We start from the raw sequence: 20,246 nt of genomic DNA on the forward strand, positions 1-20,246 counted from the left end.
TAGACGCAATGCAAAATAAAATGTGCTGACGCCTACAGCCCAAAACGCTGGATGGATTTTCACCAAATTTGCAGCAGGAACAGCGGCTTGGTCCTGAAACCGTGCTTTTGTAAATATGGTGTAAATCTGTTCAGTAGTTTTCATTAAAACAGGCTAAAAGCAGGTAAAACAAATAGCGATATCTGGGTTCGGTCTGCAGACGCATTTCTCTGTTCGGTCCACGGACGGGCATCCGATTGGTGTAGAGGGCAACATGATGTCCACGGACATCAGACGCAATCACTGATTGAATGGTGAAAAGCATGAAGTGCGTCAGATTTTTGGAAACGCCCGCCATGATGGATTCGTGGACAGCGGCCGGTGTCCTTGCTAATGCTCATCATGCAAGTTTGTTGTAGTCTTGTCCCCCACTTCATTCTGTAACCACAAGCAGAACATTTTTCTGATTCAAACCTTCTGCTTTGGCCATGTTGCATGTCCCAATAATCAAAATAGAGTACACAATTCTCCATGCTGACAGCTAAGACCATTGCCCAGACACCAATGTTATATCACCGAGTTGTGTACTTACATTTCACACTTTACAAAACACAGTGCATATTTGCAAAACCACCCTCTCCAGATCTTGATGCCCTTCCGCGTGCATATTTTCTGTAATCCCACCAGCACTTCAACTGTACCCACAAGCAATTTTTTTTCCCTTTCAATCATATCCCAATTTAAAAAAACCTTACCACATAGCACGTCCCTGGTGCCAATGCCCACTTGAACCCCATTGCTGGTCCCTCGTAGTCATATCTGCAAATCTGCCCATGTTTTATTTTTTCAAACGTGTCAAACTGTAAGCACATACAATAGTCATATAACTTAGCCCCCACTTGACAAAATCCATTCAGACTTTTAAAAAACAAACAATGTTGGGATTATAATCTTTCTGAAAACCTTTGTCCACATTTGTCAAATGGCAACAAAGTTAAGTTGAGACCCCCCTCTAATTCTGCCCCACTTCACCAAATCCCACCAAACTTTGCAAACACATTCAAATCTAGATAAAAAATAATTTACAAACTTTTGACAGATTTTTCAAATGGCACCACATTTATAAGCCTTTACAATATTTTGGTACCCTCCTTCTAATTGTGTTCCCTCTTGACAGGCAAGTAAGCCTGTGGACAGAATCCACATATCACAATTTATTTTGTAACCTACTTTCTGATCTTTTTTTTAAAAAATCTACTGGACAGATTTACACCAAATTTACCAAAGCATAAATTCGGGACCAATCTGCAGGCCCTGCTGCAAATTTGGTGAAAATCCATCCAGCGGTTTGGGCTGTAGGCGTGAGCAAACATATTTTTCCATTGCTTCTAGGGGAAATACACACCTCTATAATGTTGTCCCCCTTGATGAAAGATCACCAGACTTTGTAGACTATCTCTGAAGGGGCCATATACTATATCTGCAAATTTTCATGAGGATTCGTCCGGGGGGGCAAAGTTATAAACTGCCCAAAAAGTGCTATTCCTATGGTTTGGGCAACTTAATGATAACTACAGGGCTGCTACCGCCCTCTAGATATGGTTAAGTTGCTAATCCCATAGGAAGAACACTTTTTGGCCGGCTTATAACTTTGTTCCCCCTGGACGAATCCTCACCAAACTTTGCAAATAGACATAATGGGAAAACACTTTGCTCACGCCTACAGCCCAAACCGCTGGACGGATTTTCACCAATTTGTGGCAGGAGTGGTGGCTTGGTCCCAAAAGCATGCTTTTGTTAATTTGGTGTAAATTCGTCTAGTAGTTTTTTTAAATGACCAAAATGTAAGGCACACAAATTAGTTATATCTATGTCCGCTCCGCTGACACACTTCCCTGTTCAGTCCGCGGACAGGACTCTGATTGGCGTAGAGGGCAACGTGGTGTCTGCGGACATTGGATGTGCCCACTGATTGGATGGTGAAAAACGTGAAGTGCGTCACATTTTTTGGAAACGCCGGCCATCTTGGATTCAAGGAAGAAGCTGGTGTCCGCGGACATCGCGGTAAAAACATATTAAAAAACAGAACATTGCACTTGTCAAACCTATCAAATAATCTCTGGGGAGGTGAGGGGTGATGAGGATGGGATGGGATATGGCTGCAAGAAACAAAAAAATTGGTGGTTTTTGCCACGAAAGTCCGCGAACAGTTCGGATGTTTGCGAACAGTCATGAGAAGTTCGGAAGCACTTCAGATGTTTGGGGACAGTTTTTGGATGGCATATAACTTTGGCACCACTCAATAAAACTGCATGAAATTTTGCAATTATTTTCCCGTCCTGATTCAGAATGTGTTTTAAAATTTTGGTGGGATTCTGTCAAGAGGGGCAAAGTTTGTTCACTGAATTTGATAGGTTTTTAGTAGCGCAACTTAACCATAATGTCCCCTTAACAAAGTTTTATATATATATATTTTTTTTTATTTTTTTGCCTGCAACACCTCCATCCGCCAGTGAAACAACATCACAAACTGCAAATGAAGCCTCAACTTCAGCAGCGGTGTCCACTGCACAGACTCCTGCTTTAGAAACTCCCAATCTTTATGCAAGTCATGTGTGCACAAGGTCTCGAATGGGTAATCAAGGAAGTTTCAACATTTGAAAAATGGCAAAAGTTAATCTTTGAACACCAGATTACCTGTCACTCTTATTTTTTTTTAGGTGCCAATTGTTCCCCCTTTTTTCTAAAAGCAAATAAACAATAATATATGTTGTTGTTTATTTTAATTTCCTTTGTTATATATTTCATCCTTATGTGTTTTTCTCCCCTATTGGACCCCCCTCTTTCCGGCCCCCCCAAAACCGGCCTTTTAAGGGCCATCTTTCAAGTTACAAAAATATGTATAATTGAACACAGAACGCACAACTATCTTACAATATCTATTGTCATTTATTGTATGCAGTTGCTATAATCAAAATGCCCCAATTTCTTGTTTGTAGCCACAGTTACACTGTTAACATGGGTAGCAGTTTAGATGCAAATAAAAACACTCAAGTCGTTGTTCACCTTAGCCGCACACGCAAAATCCCATAATTCATTGGCTGATGCTGTAGCCACAGCTAAAAATAATAATAATAACACAAATATACAACTCTGTGTCTGTGCATTTCACATATGTTAATTTCACATGTGATGACATCAGCTATATCATCAATGACATTTGGGATGTCATTTTTGATGCCCTGGGTGTTAGTCTTAGCAGTGCATGGTGGTGGTGCTAGTTATGGTTGCTTAGCTTACTAGAACTGGTGAATTTCTGGGGTTTTCGATTTTGCATGTAACCATAATATCCCTTTAACATAGTTTTTCCACTAAATTTGATAGGTTTTCTTTAGTGCAACTTAACCATAACGTCCATTTAACAAAGTTTTCTCGAAATTTCATGGATTTTTACCAGGATACCCTTAATTTGTCTACATGTCCCTTACATCTTACTGACCCCTGCAATACCCTAACTTGATAGCAAGAGAGTCTGGGGACAGGGTGACTGTCCGCGGACTCCAGACAGCATTCACACAGCCCAAAAGCACAGGGGTTACCCTACATTGTTATATCAGGCAGCGAACAAACTGAAGATGTGTAAAGTGCAACACAAAAATGTAGCACATTGAAAAATTAAATGTCTACAAACTTTGTACCTATGAAACTAGACGTACAATTACATAGGTTGCACAGCATAATGGAATGCACCAAGCACAAAAGTGACCTGTGCATCTAACAATATTAACTCAGTGCAGCCTTGCTCACACAGTCAGAAGCAACTTTCAGACGCAAGTCCACCCTACTAAGAAGAAACACATACAAAAAGTAGCAAGTACACTATATTTCTTCCTGTAACATTAGAGTTTGTTGTATGCACATGTGTTGTAAGAAATAGAAGTATTGTTTTCTTTAGACCAAAATGGCAACCACCCTGGGGTGGCTAGAAGAACATTTCCCCCATGATGAAATGAGTGACGGAAATACAATTTTTAAAGTAGGAAAAGTAAGGTAAATTGTTTCACATGTCACTAAAACATGGTTTTCTTTTTAACAGTACATAGTGCAAATGAAGAAAGTGACCCGGAATTATCACCAAATGAGCAAGAAGAAGGGCACAGACAGCCCCAAAATGCAAATGTTGCAAATGAACTAATAAGTCTCTGCAAAAATGGATCAGCTCAACACTGATGTTGCACATTTAATGACATTTGTGGAAAGGCATATTAAAGACAATATTAGATACCACTGACCCACTTGTACCTGTGTCCTTTCCCCCTGTCCCAGGCAATCATCCCAACAAATACCTTTAATGAACAACACTATGATGAGACCTCCATCCCTTGCGCCCCTGATTAACAGCCTCTGGAAAACCCCAATTCACCCATACGCTATATATGTTTCCCATTCTGCTACACCTTCCCTTTCCTAATTTAGTGTATTTCTGTGTGTTAATACATGTCTATGTGTTTACTGTTGGTGTGTGCATTTTTTTTAAAGCCCCGTTTTGAGTCTGCCTGCAGTGCCACTGTCCGGCCTGTCCATAATCAAAATGTAGGTACCCTCGAACACCACTTCTGTCCGCAGATGTCTGTAAAGTTGTGACATACTTTTAATTAGTTCAGGGGTCCCACCCCTGTCCTGCAGACACCTGGGCGTATGCGCATCCGATCCCCTGTGCCCTCCGAACACTGCACCTGTCTGTAGATGTTCACAAAGTTGTGTCATACTTGTAATTAATTTGAGGGTCCCACCCGTGCTATGGACACCTGTGTGCATGCATATCTGGTTCCCTGTGCCTCCCGAACACTGCACTTGTCCAGAACTGTCCACTGCATGTGTTGCACTTTTAATCAGTCCGGGGATCCCCCCCAGTCCTATGGACACCTTGGCACATGCGCACATCGCATCCCATGGAATAGGTGTCTTATGATCAGCCGTCCTATCCCATGTGACCGCACCCGCACTGGGTGTTTGGCCAATCTGTGGACACTGTCCTTACCCCCAAACAGTTTAAAATGAATTTTTGGCCAGTCCACAATGTTTTAAGCTGAAACTTCACCCTTGCAGAGGTCCTACACCATGCCCTGGTCAAAGACACTTTTTGCGACTTTTTGAGCCCAACCTGAGGCTAGAAATGTTGGTGGAGTGTGTAACTGTCCGCACAGTGCACCCCTATAAAAGACCATACCCCACTGCTGCCCCTCATTGTGTTTCTGGTTGACCAGGATGGAGCACTGCCTACAGATTGCTGTTTCTGGTGTGCTGCTATTGGTGTGATGCTTTTGACCTACAATGGCATCCATGGCTGCAGCAAGTGCCTCAGCACCACCACACCATCACCATCACCATCTGGAGGGCCTGGAGAGGGTAACAGGCATGGTGATGCAAAGGGGGATCAAGAAGATGAAGCAGATGAGGTAGTGGAAGTCCCTACTACCAGCTGCCAGTGTGAGTCTTGGGTGTGGATGCTGTGTAACACTGTTGGGGGCTCCCCAAGGCACATGCAGACAAGGTTCAATACACTGAGTACAATGTACTCAGTCGTGGAAAGCCTGGGCTGTATAGCTAGAGGACCACCTCCATGCGGTGACACATAAGGTCTAACCACAAGGCAGCTGTTTGGAAAGTCTTCCCTTTTGAAGGCGGTAGCAGGTTAACTTCCACTTTTGCATCCTCAATCTCTACTCCTGCCAGCACAAGAGACACTCCCATGGGGCAGAAGATCCCTGAGGATGCTTCCAGGCTATGCATGATGCAGTCGACCCTTACCTTTCAAGGGTCACTGTACTCTGTATGTACTGTGATGCAGTACTCTGCAGGCGGAACAGTTTCAAGGTGCTTTCAAGGCTACAGTCCGGGAGCATGAGAAACAGAGCCCCCTATCAAAGAGCAGCCCACCTTCCTCTCTGCACCTGTCCCTTCGTCCCTGTGGCTGGTGCCCCTTTCCTTCCCTACATTCCCTTTCCTTTCTTGTATGTCCTGTTTAAAAAAGGCAAAAAATCATAAAACACAAAACATAAAAAAACAGTTCTTTTCAGAGCCATCTTTCACAGTTCAAAAATAGAAATACCAAAAAAAAGGTGCAGGCCCCCTACGCAGCCTACGAAGTCTGCAGACATCCCAAAAATGTGGGTGGTGGCAGCATCAAAACCATTGCATTATTTTGTGGGAGAAAGTGGTGCCTGTGAATAGAACCTCCTGTTTTTGAAGGTTCTTTCAAGTTTTAGAGTAAAGTGGACAAAACCTACTGCAAAATACTTGCTTAGCAAAGCAGTTAGGATATTTTGCAAGAAAAGATGATTACCAGCATCAGCAAGATGTGCTCCATCTCTGCAAAAAATATTGGTGCTGTGAAATTTAAGGTTTTCGTTATGGAAAGACGTCATGCCAACATTTCTCAAAAATGCACAAATAGCCTTGTTCATATTGCACTTTACTTTCTCCATTTGTGGACCGAATGAACTGGAGTGCAGCCAGATTTGTCTCTGGACAATGCTAGATAAAATTACTCTCGAGTTTGGAAACATGCCCATCATTTTCCCAAATGTCTCCTTCATTGCAAACTGCAGTGAAATTCCTGTTACATGGCCTAAACTGTTCCCTCCACAATGAACAAAAATAATGGTTGGCTGTTGGAGCGTCACTAAAGTTGCAGAAAGTGGGAGCATGTCCACCCACTTCATGCTGCCCACTCCATACCACTGCACATCAACATGCTCAAATTCAAGATGTGCTGCCACTCCACACGGCTCTGCATGCACCTGCAATCTATGGATCCGCGAGTCTCCCAAAATCCACACACCCTGCCCCCTGAAAGACAAAGCCATAGTCATACCCATTTGCACTACTCTCTGCAAACAGACCTTCTGCCAAACTCTCTCCTTGCATACTACACCCAGGGAATCCTAATTGGCCAATCCCCTGGGCTCCACAGTCCCATTTCCATGTCTGCCATCCTCAAAAGCCCCGGATGTGGCACATGCTGTCCGCTGACTACTGCGCTGTCCGCGGATAGATTGTCCAATTCGAGGGAGTGTGGAGAGAAATGAAAATGTAAGGTTTACACTTTACTGGTGGCTCTCAAAAGAGCCTTTTTTTAAGGTTCTTGTAAACAAACACCTTTTTTTGGTGGGTGTCTTTTTTTTTGCCTTACATTCTTACATGAACCTCATCAGAGCATTCCTTACATTGTAAATCAAAATGGCATCCCAATGTTTGAGAAATAAATGCCATCTGCAGTGAAGAAATTCCTGCTCTAAGAATTAATGTTCTCAGTCTCATTATGAAAAGATAACATGCCAACACTCCACAAAAAAGAAGATATGTCCCTGTTTACAAGACACCTCGCTGCAACTTGCTGAGGACAGCAGACATTGGGACAGTTCCATAGTGCTCTAGATGCTATGTGTGAAGGCATCACATCTGCATATGGAAGTTCTTCAGTGCACTCTGCAAAGTTAATGCACTGATATACCCCAAATGCAGTCCTCCACAGTGCACCACAGGCACACCAGGAGTATTGAAATTAGCCATATCGCTACAAAGTGCAAGCACACCTTGAAAATTGCAGCCAGGCACACCACACCACAAAACCTCCACTCACTCAAAACCAACTGCATACCTCTGCAGATTAGTAATGAAACAATCTCCCACCATCCACATACAGAGTCTCTCCATCTCTCTAACCACAGCCATCTTCACTACACACAGCAATACAACTATTACCCTATCTTCCTATGAAGCACAACCAGAACACCTGGGGCCAGATTACAGAAACTTTGCGCCAATGCAAGGGCAAGGATGCACGCTATTAACACTAGGGCAAAGTTTGCCCAATATTTAAAAACACAGGCACACACTAGAAAACTACTGCAACAAGACAAGTGCAGTTTGGCATATTAAAAGCACCAGGGAAAAAATTGCCTTAATGCAAAAAAGATGCATTTCTACAGCATTTTTGCACCAGGGCAAAGTTTGCCCTAGTGCTAATTCGGAATGGTATTAGCACAAGGGCAAACTTTGCCCTGATGCAAAAATGCATAAAACATGTATCTTTTTTACAGTACGGCAATTTTTGCCCTGGTGCTTTTAATATCTCAAACCACATTTGTCATGGTGCAATAGTTTTCTAATATGTCCCAGTGTATTTAAAAAATAGGGCAAACTTTGCCCTAATGCTAATACCGTGCAACTTTTTACTTGCACCAGTGCAAACTTTCCGTAATCTGGCCTGCACTGGGTAATCCCCACAGTCCCATTTCTATACCATTTCCATGCATCCTGAGAAGACCCGGATGTGGCACGCCCTGTCCGCGGACTACCGCAGTGTCCATGGACCACGTAACACAGGGCAGCCCTTCTTCCCTTTCCACTTCACTCTTTGCAGTACTTCCTCATTGGCTACTGTTAAGCAGTCACACACCCATCCACCAATCACATCCAATAACTCTATATCTAACTCTGTCATCTCAGTTCAACACTTCAGATGTACTGTTCAACACCCACAGTGTAGGTCATGATTACGAGTATGGTTGTCACACTGCTGTTGCTGCAGACCAGATTCCTTATAATTGTTTGGCAGGTGCCTTCGCAGTGTCACTAGTACATTACAGGTCATGTTGGCTTGGAAAGTCAGGTGGTTGAAAATGTTTGTTTCTATCTGTATGCACTTGTATCACACTGTATGCCAATGGGGCATGGGAGCACCAACAGTCTTCTTATTGGGGCCACTTGTTCCATGAAAGGATGCCGTATGGGGCTGGAGTTTTGAAAGTATGAGAGTTGTTGTTGCACTCTTTGTATTATAAATGGAGTATTTCAAGCCCTAATATGCTGAGAAAAATGGAGACACCAAGAACCATGTACAGATTAGAAAAGACAATGTTAGTGTGTGCAATTTCATTAACTTTCCCACACATGCATGCTTGGTATGTGAGTGCTACTGCAATATGTTGGAAACATAATTTCCATTTTATTTCATTCATTTACTAAATATTACACACAGCACTGCTGTAAATGTGCACATGCATTTATTAGGTGTCCTTCAAATGGTGCTGCAATGAATACTTTTAAACGCATTGCATTTGCCTGTAATGTACTAGTGACACTGGGAAGGCACCTGCCAAACAATTATAAGGAATCTGGTCTGCAGCAACAGCAGTGTGACAACCATGCTCATAATCATGTGCAATGTTGCTAACTTTTCCTCCCAACAACTCGTCCTACAGTGTAAAACAATGTCTTCTTGGACAACAATTATGTTGTCATTACCACACATATCCACTAATTGTCTTCATTCCCATATATAGTGAAGAACAGCCTCCAGAAAGACAGCAGGATTTCCCTAGAAGATAAGAACTGGAAGAAAACTAATCTTCACATCCTACAAAGTAAGTATAGTAGTGTATGAGAATTCTTGCTGTTACTCATACAGTGCAGTGTAAACATATAGTAGCCTACAAAACTCTATCCAAACCAACAGAATGTACCTTACTCTTAGTCACTGCACCTTTCTATTCTCATCTGAACAGCAGCATCGTAACACCCATTTGTGTCACGAAAACTTCACAATATCCTTGCGTATTCATGCACAGTACACTGTCAAATGGACTGAACCAAGCCCCTCACACATCTACACACACAGCTACTATTACAACCTTCCCAACCAGAACTAACATCCCTTTGCACAATCACACAGCCCTCTATTTGTGGCTGTCCTGATATTCACACACTCATTCACAATGCACACAAATACATTGCACAACTTTCAAACCCACACTTTCCTTTTTTCTCCAACAGACAGAACAGAATGCCTAACAAAAAGAAACTCTATAGAAAGCAACAACAAAATAGAGCAGATAAAACGAAAAGCATGCAAAATATGCATTCACCTCTAGCAGAATGTATAGCAAATGTTCAAACGAAACTGCTAATACACTCAATCAACAAAACTGAATCAGCTACCAGTAAAAAAACTATGGCCCCCTCTTCCAAAAAGTAAAAATAAAAAGAAACATATTAACAAGAGTACTAATAATGCAAGCACTACATCTACCAATGTAAACATAGCCACAGTTAACCATTCCAAAAAACACATTTTACAAAAAATGTTCCACCATAGAGTACTTCATAATCAAAACAGCAGATAAATCACTCTCAACTCTTAAAAATTACAGCAGAAGACTAATCCTGGAAGCTCTTGTTGACAGTGCAATGCTCCTCAAAGGAAAATTCTTCATACCAGAATAAAACCACTAACAACATTAATCAGTAAACTACAAAGGGTACTTCAAAACATGCACTCTGTCAACAGATATACCTTTGTAAACGTCTGTGCTGGTGAGTGAATTCACACAACCAGCATAGAACCCTATTTTAATGAAGAGGCATACAAACAAGAAAAAATGTCCCCAAGAAACTTAAAATCAACTCTACAATCCACAGCACCAATCCGTTTAGTCTACAAATAGCCCTGCACCTCAATGTGTAACATACAGAAGCAGTCCTTCAAATTTTTATGCCAATTCCTTTATCACTATCTCAAAGTAAAAGAAAAAAATAGAAAGAAACATTGCAAACCATGGACTCCTGTCCAGTACCGAGTTACACTTGACTGCGAGGAAATTCATTAAACTGCATTTCAGGACCTGCTTGTAAAAGCATTTTCCACCACATCAAAATGTTAGCAACACAACATTCCACTCTACTGAATCTTGTCGAGAGACTGAATGATGCAAAATGGCATGCTTTAGAACTGCAACAGTTTAATAGCATTCTCCTACATGGCACAGCCAAAGAACTCCTTGAAGAAATAGACCACATCCAAAGCAAATATTTTGCAAGTGAAAATCACTTAGACAATTCAGTAACTTTAGAAAAGAGTAGCAAAAACCTTACAGATGCCAATCTTCTAATAAACACATACTAAAAAGAAATGGCAAAGTTTAAAAGCACATCTGCTGAAGTAACAAACCAAGTATGTGTTTGGTGTCGCAGAACTTTTTATACAAAGAGCACCACAACTGTAGATATAACGTACAAAATAGTAGACAACGAGGAATCCCAATGGTTCCAATTTGCTCTCTATTTTATAGCAGAAAACAAATACAAAATTAATAACCCCTCAATACTTAGCACATACTGCAATACAAAGCTTGATAATGACCAAATGCCTTCATGGGCATATAACTTGGAAATATTCCCACTTCCAAAATCTCTTCACAAGCTTAATATGTATGAGAGCAACTATACTCCAAACAGTACACTCATTTCAAGCTATAGTATGCACTCAACCCAAAACAACCAAGTTGCCTCCTTCTGAATTACTGAAAGGCATTTGTGGCAAAGTAGTTTATTTGCCATTGGATCTTAAAGAAAATGTAGACACTAGGAGTGAACCGGTCAATAGATTAATCTTTGATTATCCTAGAGAATGGTGTGCCAATGAAAGGCAACACAATTTGGCAACAACTAGTCGACTTAAACAAATTTAGAGAAGCCCTACAATATCTTAAAGAGAACAATAAGTACTACAAAGAAATAAACATTGAACACAACCTAAGGGAAACCACCAAAATCATTTAGGATTCCTCAGCAACTGGCCAATTTGAAATTGTAGATCCTATTACAGCATCCCATATTTTAGACCAGTATACAATTCACCCAATGTTCTCCAAAGACACCATAGACGATGCACTAGTAACATATCAAATGCATCAAGAAAAAAGGATATCCAATCAGCATATGGGAAAAAAGTGTAGAAGCACTGCTTCCTACTGGAAAAGGGGGGAGGTATGTTGACAGATGCACACAAAGAACAGCATCAGAGTATTGCTCTTTACACATGTATTCTGGAGACCCCAGATTCAGACAAAATGATGAATACATAGTCCACCTCCTGTTTGAAAGTGAACTAGCAACTATAGTTCATGGAGTTGCACACACATTGAAAACAGGTTAAAAATGTTAAACATGTCTGCTAACCAAATACAGCAAAAGATAAAAGAAAACGATGAAGTTTTGCAGTCAAGTATCATAAATCTCTTTGCAAAACATGTGTGGTACAAAAGATTTCTGGTTGCAACATCACTCTGATGTATGGTGTATGCTACGGAACCCTGGCCCACCCACATGGTTTGTCACTTTGAGTTGTGCAGAATATGCACTGGCGGACTTGCACGACTTCCTATGCATATCAAACCAAAACAAAAAAAGGGATAGGCATACAAACTCCAGGAGAACTCTGCTCTTTGACACTGTAAATGGATCAAGATACTTTCACCACCACTTTATGGTCATGCTGTACTTCATCTGGAATAAAACAATTCCTCCCCTTGCAGAAGAGAAACACTTCTTTTGGAGAAAAGAATATCAATCCAGAGGAGCACCACACATCCACATGCTTTTGTGGATACAAGATGCTCCTAAATTTTGTCAGGACAGTGATGCCACTGTGTTGCAGTCCATTCACAAATATGTATTCACAAATATGTCACCTGCGTCATCCCTTCAGAACGCACACATAGTGAGCATCATACACAAATGTTACGCTTCCAAAGGCATACATGTGGCAAATATTGTCGATGCAGATATAAAAACAAAGGCAAATACTACACCAAATGCTGCATTGTTTCCCTAGACCAGTTTCAGCAAAAGGACAGGTAAACAGATTCATGTCTTCTTTTAGACACAGTGTAAAAGGCAAATCGCCTAAAAGCACATACTGCATTAAAAGAAACAAAACTTCAGTGTACATCAATGATTATAATGCAGTCATTGGCATCTTGTGGAATGCAAACATAGACATACAATGCATTGCAGACAATTCCAGTGATATTGCACAATATGTCAGAGCCTACTTAACCAAAGCTGAGAAAACAGAGCTAAAAGACCTCTGGGATGAGATATCATATGACACAACACTGTCAAAAAAACTATACAGCTTTGGCATAAAAATGCTCTCCCATAGAGAATGTGGATGCTATGAAGCTGCAGACCATTTAACAGGCACAACCGTATACGGCAAATCTGAAAACATAGTCTGGCTAAGCCTTGGTCCATCTGCATCCAGAAAAAGTGTGCTGAAATCGAACCAAGGTATAGGAACAAACACCAAAAATGATCCCAACTGCCAGGACAGTTTGAAAAACAATTTATTAGATACATAGTACCCAAACAGGAATACTGTTTTGGAAAACATGTGCCAGTACTACATATCCCAAAATTTCTCATAAAAGAATAATATTAAACCAGATGAAAAGAAAGGTAAGTACATAGTCAAAACATGTGAAAACAGCCTTGTTAAACTTACCAAACCCAGCCTAATTAATCATATAAAGCTATCATTTAAAACTCCTCAACATAGAGAACTTTACTACATGTCCCTACTCCAACTTTTCAAACCATGGAGAAAAGAAGAAGATCTATTAGGCACCCATGACCCATTTGAAGATGCTTTCAATGCAAATGAGAGCAGTATAACAAATATCAATTTCAAGCAGTAAAAAATCAAGTTGGACAATGAACGCCGACAAGAGGAAGAAGTTCATGCACAACTAAATGAAGACACTCCTGAGAGCAGTCAACCTTCTGTTACAGGAAGCCAAACACCACTTGGAGAGCCACTCATAGTAAATGAAGCAGAATTAGCCATAACTGAAGTAGAAAACACCCTATGTCAATATGAGGAATCAGAAGTCAATGATGAGCAATGTAGCTTTTTCCTAGAAATAACTAAAGAAATTTAACATGGTTTGCAGCATGAACGTAAAACTTGTATCTGTCAAAATTATAAACATGTACTTCTCTATGTAAGTGGAGAAGCTGGTCCAGGCAAAACATTCTTAATAAAAATCATCAGCACATTCCTCTAAAAAATAATAAACAACAAGCTTGCAGCTGTAGTAACAGCCCCCAAAGGTTTAAGTTGTTACAACATAGGAGGTGTTACTTTAATACAAACTTTCAATAGAAGCTTTTTTTGAGCTACACAGAATTCTGAAACAAATTAAAATGCTCCTAATATATTTGTGAGCATGGTCTCCAACCTAATGTTGGCTTTGATTCACCTCAGATTGCAAGAGGTCCGTAAAACAGACTATGAAGAACTCTTTGGAGGAAAACACTTTATTGTTTTTAGAGATCTCCTACAATTAACTCCAGTGACAGGTGAACCTATTTTTAAAACCTTAGGACACAAACAGTGCCATAACACACTTGGCAGCATAGGAAATATAAATCTCTGGCAACATTTCTAATACAGAGAACTAACTCAAAGCATGCGTCAGTCTGCAGACCTCACCTATGCTAATATTTTAAAACGCATTTGGTTTGGTCTTCTTTCTAAAGATGCATAATCTATCTTAAATGAGCCATATGGGCATGACACCTCTGCTCCTCATGTCATGGAACAATTAGCATACAAACATTGTGAAATGTATGCCCTTAAGCCAACCCTAGCAAGCTGTATGCAATTCAATGAGGCAATGTTAAAACAAGAATTGCAACCAATAATGCATATTAACTCCACAAACAAACTGGAAGTGCATGGCATGGCACTCCCTATGTATCAACAAGCAACAGCACAACTGAATAGCTTAGAAAACTGTATCCCCAAAAGAGCTGCTTTGGATAAAATATTTACATTGTGTTTAAACTGTAGAGTCATTTTGAAATGTAACCTTGACGTGGAGCAAGGTTTAGTTAATGGAGCACTTGGAAAGTTGTTAGCTTGACATCCACGTGACAACAACATTCAGTTTGTCGACATCCACTTTGAAAAACTTTCAGAAGTTAAAAGCATATGATGCTCAACAGCAATATTCCTTCTTCTCAAAGCAATGTACATATGCAGAGAACAATTCTCTATGTCTCTTGCATATTCAGTCCCTATTCACAAATTGCAAGGTCTAACCCTAGATCTGGTATTGATTGACACTGGCAGCACAGTCTTTAAAGAAGGTATGAGTTACGTAGCACTGTCACGTCTATGTTCACTCACAGGACTATTTCTAGTCAATTTTGATAGAAATAAAGTCAAGGCTGATATTCCTTGCATCGTGGGGTACAACAGACTATGTGCACTCTAGACACCCCATCTCAATATGTATCTTTCTCCTCAAAAAGGAAAACTTGTTAAAAGAAAAGTAATGAAAACAGAACTCATAAGAGATCTCCCAACAGCGCCACCTCCATCAAGTAGCACAACCACAAAACTATGTAGTGCAAACACAATGCACATCCAACAGCACAAACAAAGAGAAATATGACTTCTAAAAACCAAGTGGAGGTTCAGCAAATGACACAGATACAGACACAGAACTCTTTGGTCCATTACAATTTTCCAAGAGAACTGGTGTAAATTGATATGCAAATGTAGCAATCAATCTTCTGTTCCAATTGCCACCAACTGTTCAAAACATGTACTTGAACAGCACAGACCAGTTGTGTTTGCAAATACTCCTCCTTCATAGAAATGCAACAAACAATCCTGACAACATTTACAGTGTCTCAGGAATACGGCAAGAATTGGACTACTGTGGGGGAATGGTAATATTAACCATGAACACACATGAAGATCCACACACATTTCAAATACACTTACTGCAGGCACTAGAAAGCACAAATATACCTATATGGGAAATCTTCCATATTTTACATAGGTGGAAACAAACATGCACGCTCCACAACCACGTTGCACAGGAGCAAGTCCCCAATGAATGATTTGTATATGTATCGATACCTAATTGTGCATCCACTCCATTTCAGCAGCTGGTGCAAAATGCAAATAATGGCATATTATGTACTGTTTGCAATTCAGACAATTGTTCCACCCTACACTTAAACTCACATAGCCACTATATAATAGTAATGCTTTTAAGGTGCAACGCAGATGGTACCAAAAACAACTGCAAGCTTACTAGCTTCACACATGGGCAAGTGTCTCTTGGAAAGAACATCTTCACAATAGTAGGCATAATATACCACACTGGTGACACAGCCAGTGCAGGTCACTATACTGCATACATGAAAAAAATATGTGGTTGGTTTGAATGCATTGACACTTCCATTACTCTCAAACATAGATTACCAGCAAATCTAACAGATGCCTACTTAATATTCCTCAAAGCTAAATGTAGTCACTGACCTGTAAAACTATCATAAGTTACCGCACAATAGACACCAACAGGTATCTCAGTTCCAAAAAAAAAAATACGCTTCTGAACTGTACAAGTAAAAAACTTAGCATACACCAACTTGTATGTAACCACATCCATAGTGCTACAATGCTGTTTGTGAAATGGAAAACAGTTGAAATATTCCAACGGATGGGCATGTTGTACATTTTTGATAATACTATACAGTTTTTCCCCAATGGCCCAATGATTATGCACACAGAAACAACTGTGCAAAACACGCACTAATATTGTTTCACCCATAGTACTTAAAATGTACTGATTATGTGGTTCTACAAACGTTAGTCACTAACATGTAATACTATCAACTGTTAGAATATGCCAGCTGATGTAACTGTGCCCATACCACTGCAAAGTTACTTTCTAACAGAGAAATAGTTGGAAACCACCATCAGGAATGAAAGTGCTTCAAAACATACCCTTCTAAAATATAAAAGTAGCATCAGTTAGAATACGCCAACTGGTATGTAACTGCACCCATACTACTGAAATATAACTTTCCAAAAGTGAAAAACTTGAAATCCACCAACAGGAATGTAAGTGCTTCAAAACATATCCCACAAAACTGTAAAACTATCAAGAGTTAGAATACACCAACTAGTACCTAACTGCGCCCACAGTACTACACTATTAGTTTCCAATAGTAAAATGCTTATAATACAGCAACAGGAATCAAACTGCATCAAAGAATATTCTTAAAAATTGCAAAATGATTAACAGTTAGAATATCTATCTATCTAGTGGTATCTAACTACACCCATACCACCACCACTTTCAAAAAGCAAAACACATACACCATTTCAATTCCTCCTATTGCAACAGTGATTGTAGCAGCAAATGTACTTATTTGTGCACCTTAAACATTCCTGTAAGTAGTGCACACTTCAAACAAACATAGTGTAACATGTAATGTCAAATAAATATACTAGGGATTTTTTTAATCCTACATGGATTTATTTTCCCACAGACCCAATGATTATGAAACCAAACACAGCAACTGTGCAAAACTCACAGTAATGTTGTTTGAAACATAGAGAGATTGTGTGCAATGCAACATTGTGAAGTACCTTACCTAACATATAATGCTATGTTTTTTTCACAGATAAAGAAGCAACAGTTTCTCCTGCATTACCATGTACCGCAAAGTCAATCATGGCCCCGAATGGTACATCAATGAAAAGTACCATTTCCCCTTCAATGGTATTGTGCCACTGTGTTCCGAAAAGTATATACTGCCTATACAGTATGTATAATGAATATACACATATTATTGTAATGGTTCTTTCCAATGGTCAAATTCCATTTCTGTACACATATTATTACAATACCTGTGGCCAATGGCCATATTCTTGGGTGCATGGCCGTATTATGCTGTGGTGGTTGTGGCCAGTCCCTAGACTCTTGGGTGCATGGCCTATGGCATGGAGCCTCTGGCCATGCACCCAAGAGTCTAATAAACAAGCACTCTTGCAGTCACCAAATAACCCCAAACATGTTTCTCCAACTGCCCACCAAACACTACCTACTGCAATAGTTCTGGGCAAATCCTCGGTTGTGTGGCCATATGATACTGCAGTAGTTGTGCCAGTGCCTAGATGCTTGTGAGCACAGCCGATGTTTAACCTATGAAAACATCCTCCTATCATCTACATTCCACTCCCCTACCCTAATGAAGTCTGCCCGCAGGCACCAGATAAGCTGCCAGCCCAAGACCCTGTCCGCAGACTACCTGTTTCCCAGCCCTGTTCCGCGGATAGAATATGGCGGGCGTTTCGGAAACATATGACTCACATCACGCTTTTTACCAACCAATCAGCGGGCAAGTTGGGTGTCCGCAGACCTCACTTCGCCCTCCGGACCAATCAGAGTCCTGTCCATGGAGCAAACAGGGAAATGGGCCGCAGAACAGACTCAAATATCAATAATTTTTGGAACCTACATTTTTCCTGTTTTAAAGAAAACTACAGGATGGATTTACACTAAAAGACCAAGCCACCGCTCCTGCCGCAAATTTTGTGAAAATCCATCCACTGGTTTGGGCTGTAGGTATGATCACATTTTTTTTCCATTGCACCTATGCAAATTGGGACCCCTATAACGTTGTGCCCCCTTGACGAAACCACACCAATCTTGCCAAAAAATTTCAGAGCAGGCCATATACTTTTTCAAAGTTTGGTAAAGATTCATTTAGGGGGAGTGAAGTTATAAGCCACCCAAAAAGTGCTCTTCCTATGAGTTGAGCAACTTAACCATAACTACACGGCCACTACCGCGAAATAAAAACAAATAATGGTACTAAGTGAATACTGATTGTATTCCTAGTACACAACCATTAACAAGTTATATTCATTAATCATACTATAAAGGGGAACATACACTTGTTGGAGTGAAAAGAAAACTCTATTCGGTTATTCTAAATATTTAACACTAATTATAGATTCATATACATATTATACACTATCTCATATCTCCAAGAATATTTGGATAATAGCATGTAAAATAAAAATGTAAACAGTTGTATAAAATAAATATTGTATTAAAAAACACCCTTCACAAAATAACACTTTCAAAATCTAAGAGCTGCTACAGTGCAGTATATGCAGAAAAATACAGTTTTTTCACTTCAGCTACTCCAACCATTTAGGTAAATACGAACTTGGTTTAGCATCAGCAAATTCTAAAATGAATTGCCCACAACTTCAACAATTCATACTTCGATTAAGGCATTTCACTGCAATGCATATATGTAAAAATACTGTACACACATTATTTAATAATACATGATGACAAATGTACAGATTACTTTATGCAATCTTCACCAGGAAACCAAGACATATAACCTAACTATGACTTCAGTTTTACAAATAAATAAATGAAGACATGACAATAGTGTAACATTATTTTGAATATTGATTTTTTTAAAGTATAGTCATACCTATATATCAATTAGGTATACAACAACCATTTTTTCTGTAAACATATTATCTAACAAATGTCATTTTTATACTTCTTATACAATCTGTGTGATTCCTTTTGTTTGGCCACCTATACATAAAACAAGTATATAATGACATTTCATAATGTACACATTATTTCAAATGTTTAAAAATTAGGACGTTATTTATTCTTCTATTCGCACTGATAGTTGTACGCAGTGTGTAATACTTTTTTTTTAACTATATCAACATTCATTCTAAATTATAACAATTATTTCTACATTGCCATTTCATAACTTCTTTTATAATTTGGTGTGTGCCCTTTTTCTGGCCACTTACATACTTAAGAATCTAATGACAATGGTCTTAAACCTCTGATAAAAAATGTATGGTTTAATGACTGAATAAATTGGACGACTTTTCTAAAAACATCACACTGCGCATAGAACATATTTATACACTTAACAAACTAACCCTTTGAGTAAGGCATTTACATTATTTATTTCCATCAGAATACTTTTTTTAAACGATTGCCCAGCAAGTACAGTGTATGGTATACACCCCAAATGTAGTCTGATTGATTACATCTTGGTGAATGTGGAAACTAGGGGTTACCTGCAAGATTGTTGTGCGCTTAAGAGCCAAGAAAGTGACTCCAATCCTATTGTAGTATTTGTACTAGGGACATTGGTTGGTGGAAGGAGAGAGGTCATGGGCATACAAAGATTCTTACTGAGACTGGGGTAGTGGCAGTTGCCCCATCAAGTGGCACTTACTAGACCAAGAAACTAATTTACCAGGTATGTACGCAAGAATCCTGCCTCTCCTTGAGCTTTTGTGTAGAAGTGAGGTTAATAACGCTGACCAACTCCTTCAAGTGCATGAAAGGAATGTGAGTGCTGTAGGGAAATGCATGAGTCGACTGTAGACCCCATCCCTACAAGGGCTGTTCATAGAACGTTATGGTATGACGGTAAGTGCAGCACTTCTAAAAGGGCATTGAGCAAGCAGGCTAAGTGCTGGGGGAGCAGGGCCCATCGACCGTGATTGCTGCAATGGCCCTATACCACAACCTCCTCAGGGTTAAGAAGGCGGC

Source organism: Ambystoma mexicanum, chromosome 4p (assembly GCF_040938575.1).
Source record: "Ambystoma mexicanum isolate Mex_15411 chromosome 4p, UKY_AmexF1_1, whole genome shotgun sequence".
In the NCBI taxonomy this organism is placed as follows: domain Eukaryota; kingdom Metazoa; phylum Chordata; class Amphibia; order Caudata; family Ambystomatidae; genus Ambystoma; species Ambystoma mexicanum.